Here is a 6,000-nt window from a genome sequence, read left to right as displayed (position 1 = left end):
TGCAGAAATAGAGACATAGATCCACAGAACAAATCAGAGTCCTAGAAATAGCACAAGTTTTTGTACGAATTTGGCAGTGATAAACATGGCATTTCAAGGCATGAAAAACTGGAATGATTAATAAGGTAGCTATCTGAAAAGACAAGTTAGATCCCTGCGTCATGTCATTTGCCACAGTAAAGTCCATATGGATTAAAGATTAAATATTAAAAATAAGACCATAACAGAACTAGATGAATATCTAGGCAAATATGTTTCTGATTTGAGACCTCTACAGGTGTATATTAAGAAAAATTCTACTGTAAGATTGATAAAATTGAATATCAAAAAAAACCTTTGTACACACAAAAATAATTTAACGATAATCAAGTGGGAAAACATAAAAACACACAAGTAGAAAAATGGTAAATAATTAAGAACAAATAATTTATAAAAGAAAAATGGAAATAATAAAAATAAAAAAGTTTAGCTTCACATAATGTGAGAAATATACTTTAAAATCAAAAGGAAACGCATGCTTGCTTATTAGATTGGCAAACTGACAAAATCTAGTAGTAATATAGGCTCAGGAAAGTGGGCACTGTCATGATTTACTAGTAGATCATGGTCAAAGTTTTGTGGAGGACAATTTGGAAACATGTACCAAAAGCCCTTTTAAACCTAGGCATAGCCCAAATCTATAACTCTTCTCTCTTGGATAGTCTTTAAGATCTGAGTCCTCAAGCTTTCTTTGAAGTCTTTTAAGTTTCCATCTCATTTCTTTTCCTGGCACTTATTCCAAGGGTCGAAATGAGAAATTAATTTCCAACAATAGGAAATTAGATAGATTATGGTCCATCCGAGTAATAACCAATCAACAGCCACTATTAGATGATATTGTGCATAATAATGGGGAAATTTTTCAAAATACAGTTCATAATAAAGAAGATTATAAAATCACATAAGGTATGAGTGTAAAGATTTGCTTTAAATTATAACAATATATAAAAGCTAACTTATATATATAATAGGCCATTCAGGAGGGAGAGAAATAACCAATCAGGAGTGAGGGGAATGGACCAATCAGGAGTGAGAGAAATAACCAATAGGAGTGAGCTCCATGCAAATGAAGTACTACAAATGGACCAATCAGAAGTGAGAGTAATAGCCAATCAGGAGTGAAGGAAATAACCAATCAGAAGTGAGCTCAGGGAACCAATAGAATTTTAGGGGTAAGTAAGCCATTTCAGAGGCAAAAAAAGAGACAGAGCTTCTGGGCCAGGGAACTGGACGGTGCCAGCAGGAGAGTAGTGGCCCTGCTTGGGGGTCCTGCCAGTCTTTTTATGGGGCTTCCCACCTCACTTCAAAATGAGACCCCTCCAAGTCCTCAATGAAGTTAATAAAGTTATAAAGTAATTAGATGCAAGTGACTCTTTCACGAAAGTTCAAAAAGGACTTTGGCTTTGCAGGTGAATATTGCACATTGGACCCTGAGTCAGCAGATATGGACACAGAGGCATAGAAACAGAGACGCCCATGAGGAAGTAAGCCCTAGGAAATCTGAGAACTCGTGGCTGGGGGCAGGGGGATGGGGTGGTGACGGCACCTGGGAATCTGTACTTTATAGATGTGGAGTTAGTGTTTGCGTCCAATTTAACCAGCCTCACTGTAATGGTAACTGAGCCCAGATGACATCTGGCCAAAAGGGCTAGAAGGATTCATAGAAAAATGTTAACTATCACGAGTGGTAGAATTATGGATGGTGATCTTTTTAATCTTTGGGTTATGCGTGACTTCCAAATATGTCTACAATGAATATATATCAACTTTTACAATCCAATAAAATTCTATGTTTAATTTCTTTTTTTTTAAAAATGAGGCCTGCTACAGAATCCTATCTGTGAACTACCTTTCATAATTTGCAGCCTACCAAATATCTCCATAGATTCTCCCTGCTGCTAAATAGTTCAAAGCACATGAACCAATAGGAAAAGATAAAAATGACACCATATCCCAGCCCTTAATTCTCCCGTCCCTGGCCTTACTTAACGAGCTCTCCAGTGCCTCAGCGTGTTTCTCCACAGTGTGCATGATGCTTATGGGGAAAGTTGTCTCATGGCTTTTCTTGAACGATGGTTTAGATTCGTGGGTAGATACTCAAATTTTCACCCAGGGGAGTGAAGTGGGTTCCAATAAAAGAACTTCACAGAGCTGGGAAATCAGGTCAGGGAAAATTACAACATAATCACTATTGCGGCATATTAGTTTCTTACAATGTATTAAAAAATAATCACTTTTTTACAGTCATACCGATTCTGAAACCTGCTTCACATTTTCACCCCAACACTTTAGCTTAGCCATAGCAAGCACGTTAAGAGTAGCCTTTATTAGGTCAAAAGCCCCTATGCTCCTAACTCAACTTTGAAATGTATTATAGGAGACAGGCAGAAGGAAACACATGCAGTGGAGGAATTATCTTCTTTCCTTAATCAAGTGGCTCTCAAAATGTTTGCAGAAATTTCAAAGATTAAATATTTGTTGGCACACTTAAAAGATTTTACAACATAGCCAACTAAAAACAATAAAAACAACAATAATAAATAAAATTCAATCACTGCTTAAACATAAAAGTGACTAACTGTCTGCAAAAATATTCACTCACTGCTAAACCCCTATGATTCCCATCATCTTTACGTATCACTGTTTGGGGAAGAGCTGGTCTATCTGTTAAGATTAGATTAAGCTGTAAAAGACCAAAAAAAAAAAAACAAAAAACAAAAAAACAAAAAAAACCCACGAATAACAGGAGTTTCAACAAAATAGCAATTTACTTTTTCTCTCAGGTTAAGAACCATGGGCAGCCCGGGACTCGTCCAGTGGCTCCATGATCCACAGAAACCTGGGATCCTGCCGTTAGAGATCCCATCTCAACTCATGGTCCAAACTCCATTCAGCAAAGAGGAAGAATGCAGGAAGGGAACACATACGCCCATAAAGTCACTTTCCTGAAACTCCACTTTCATCCCTCTAGCCAGAAGGTAGTCACATGGCTGTAAGGGAAGCTGAGAAACGAAGTCTTCATTGAAGGTGGCCAATGGCCCAGTTCAAAATACAGGGTCCTGTTACTAACGAAGAGGAGGAAAGTGGATGCTGGAGATTCCAGCAGTCTCTGTTATGAATGGGTACATGTCTTAGGTAATAAAGAGGCAAAGTTCTCTGCTGTTCCAGTAACTATCTCACTGTTATATGACATTGCATTGTGCCCTTTATCTTTTACTTTATCAGCTTTAGCCTTGCTGTATATTGGAACACGTGAATAGCTTGGCTGAGTATCTTTTGTGACATTTCTCACAGTAATTGCACTGAGAGATTTAATACATGGAAAATAAATGATGATGAAATGGTCGAAATTTTGTGACCCACTCTAAATGATTTTATGGCACAGTAAGTACTCCTGTTTTTCACATTCAAAATGTGAAGATGGTTATCTGTTTCCTCTGGTTCTCATCTACTGAGTCTTCCAGGTTAAGGCATCATTCTTTCCTTCAATCAACAAATATTTTTTGAGCACCCCAAGCTTAACAGTCTTTAGGCTAGCTGCTGGAGAGTGTACATCTTTCAATAAGACCCTTAAATCAAGGAGATTATAATTCATGGATGGAAGTACCCATGAGTAAAATAATTCTGTGAAATTGCCTAAAGACAAGTACAAAAATGTCCTGTGATGAATAAGGAAAACATTGCATTAAGCACTTAAGAGGCCAGGAAAGAAGATGAATTAAAAGAGGTAAGAATTTAAGCTTGTCCTTAGAAATAAAGGACTAATTAATTTGCTGAGGGAGATGTGTTTTCTTCTTTGAGGTCTCCCATGTTTAAATCAGTCATTTGTAACATCCTCCTATTATTTTTCTCATGATGACTTAAGCAGGAAATATGTATAGAGTATAATCATTTTTCCTTCTTTGCTTCTAGGTGTTGACTCATTTGTCTCCCTTCTGCTGCTTGTCTCCTCTCAGGCAATGATGTCATTTGGGATAAGGAGGTACCTATTTGTGAATCAGTTAAAATTTTCCCATAATTTCTTCCACATGATCCTGATTTGTTCCTGGAGCTACAAAGAAAAAAAGTCTAATCTGTCTCGCACAGAGTAGTCTGTCAGATATTTGAAAACTGGAGTCAGGTGCTGAATGGTCCCCCTGGTTTTTCTTTATTTTTAGGAGGATATTTATCTCAAACTGGGGACTTGAACTTAGGTAAAACTGCCCTATTTCCTTACTCTGATTGTAAACTCTTCCCAGTATAAAGATCATTCTCCTTAGTGACTAAACTTAAAAGACTGAGGAAATTAAATGTGTCAGTTCTTGACATATAATCCCAGGAAGTAGATTACTTCATTCCTTATTATTCTCCTCTGAACAATGAAAGAATTTCTCCAAAGCTCAGGTCATTCTGTGCTGTTTTCATTTTTTAAATTCTTATTTGGGCTCATAAGGACTCAATGCCCTTAGTTGTATTTGTTGTTGATTGGTGGACAGTCCTTGTCATCTTTTTATTTTTAATCAAAGTATATTGATTTATAATATTAACAGTTTGGGTGTACAACATTATGATTCTATGTTATAAATTATTTTATATTTATAAATTATTATTATTTATATAGTTATTATTTTATTTATAAATTATTTTTATAATTTATAAATTATATACACTTAGCAATATTTTGGGGATGTCTCTTCAGGTAAAGGCAACAAAAACAAAAATAAACAAATGGGACTTACACCAAACTAAAAAAGCTTTTATACAGTGAAGGAAACCAGCAACAAAACAAAAAGCAACCTACTGAAAGCGAGAAAATATTTGCAAATCATATATATTCAATAAAGTGTTAATATCCAGACTATATGAAGAATTCACACCACTTAATATCAAAAGAACAAACAATCTGATTTTTAAAATGGGCAGAGAACCTGAACATTCTCCCAAAGAAGACAGATAGCCAGCATGAAAAATGGTCAATGTCACTAATCATCAGGGAAATGCAAATCAAAACCACTGTGCGATAGCACTTCACACTTGTCAGAATGGCTATTATCAAAAAGACAACAAATATAGTTGGTGAGGATATGGAGAAAAAGGATGCCTCACTCACCAGTGGTGGCAGTATAAATTGGCATAGCCACCATGGAAAACAGTATGGATGTTTTTCAAAAAATTTAAAATAGAACTACCATATGATCTAGCCATTCCACTTCTGGGTATTTTCTGAAAGGAAACTAAGAACACTAGAAAAGATATACGTACCCTATATTTACTGAAGTACTATCTGTATTAGCCCAGATATGGAAGCAACCTAAGTGTCTATCAGTAGATGAACGGATAAATAAGATGTGATATACATGTACAATGGAGTATTACTCAGTCATAAAAAATGAAATCTTGCCATTTGTGATGACATGAATGGACCTAGAGGGGATTATGCTAAGTGAAGTAAGTCGATCAGAGATTATACATAGCATATGATTTCACTTATGTGTGGAATCTTAAAAACAAAATGAGTGAACAAACAGAACAGAAATAGACTCCTAGATAGAGAGAAAACTCCAGGTTGCTAGCGGGCAGGGGATTGAGGGAATGAGCAAAATGGGTGAAGGGGATTAGGAGGTACAAACGTTCAGTAATAAAATAAATGTCACTGTGATGTCATGTACAGCATAGAGAATAAGTCAACAGTACTGTAATAAGTTGTATGGTGGCAGATGGTAACGAGAATTTTTGTGTTGTGTATAATGTACAGCTTCCAGCCTCTGTATGGCTGTAAAAAAGTGAATATTTTTTAATATATTGTAAGAAACTAATATGCCACAATAGTGATTATGTTGTAATTTTTCCTGACCTGATTTCCCAGCTCTGTGAAGTTCTTTTATTGGAACCCACTTCACTCCCCTGGGTGAAAATTTGAGTATCTACCCATGAATCTAAACCATCGTTCAAGAAAAGCCATGAGACAACTTTCCCCATAAG

The sequence above is a fragment of the Camelus bactrianus genome, chromosome 23, assembly GCF_048773025.1.
Source record: "Camelus bactrianus isolate YW-2024 breed Bactrian camel chromosome 23, ASM4877302v1, whole genome shotgun sequence".
Lineage (NCBI taxonomy): Eukaryota > Metazoa > Chordata > Mammalia > Artiodactyla > Camelidae > Camelus > Camelus bactrianus.
The sequence above is the reverse complement of the archived record's forward strand: the minus strand, read 5'-3'. Positions refer to the sequence as shown.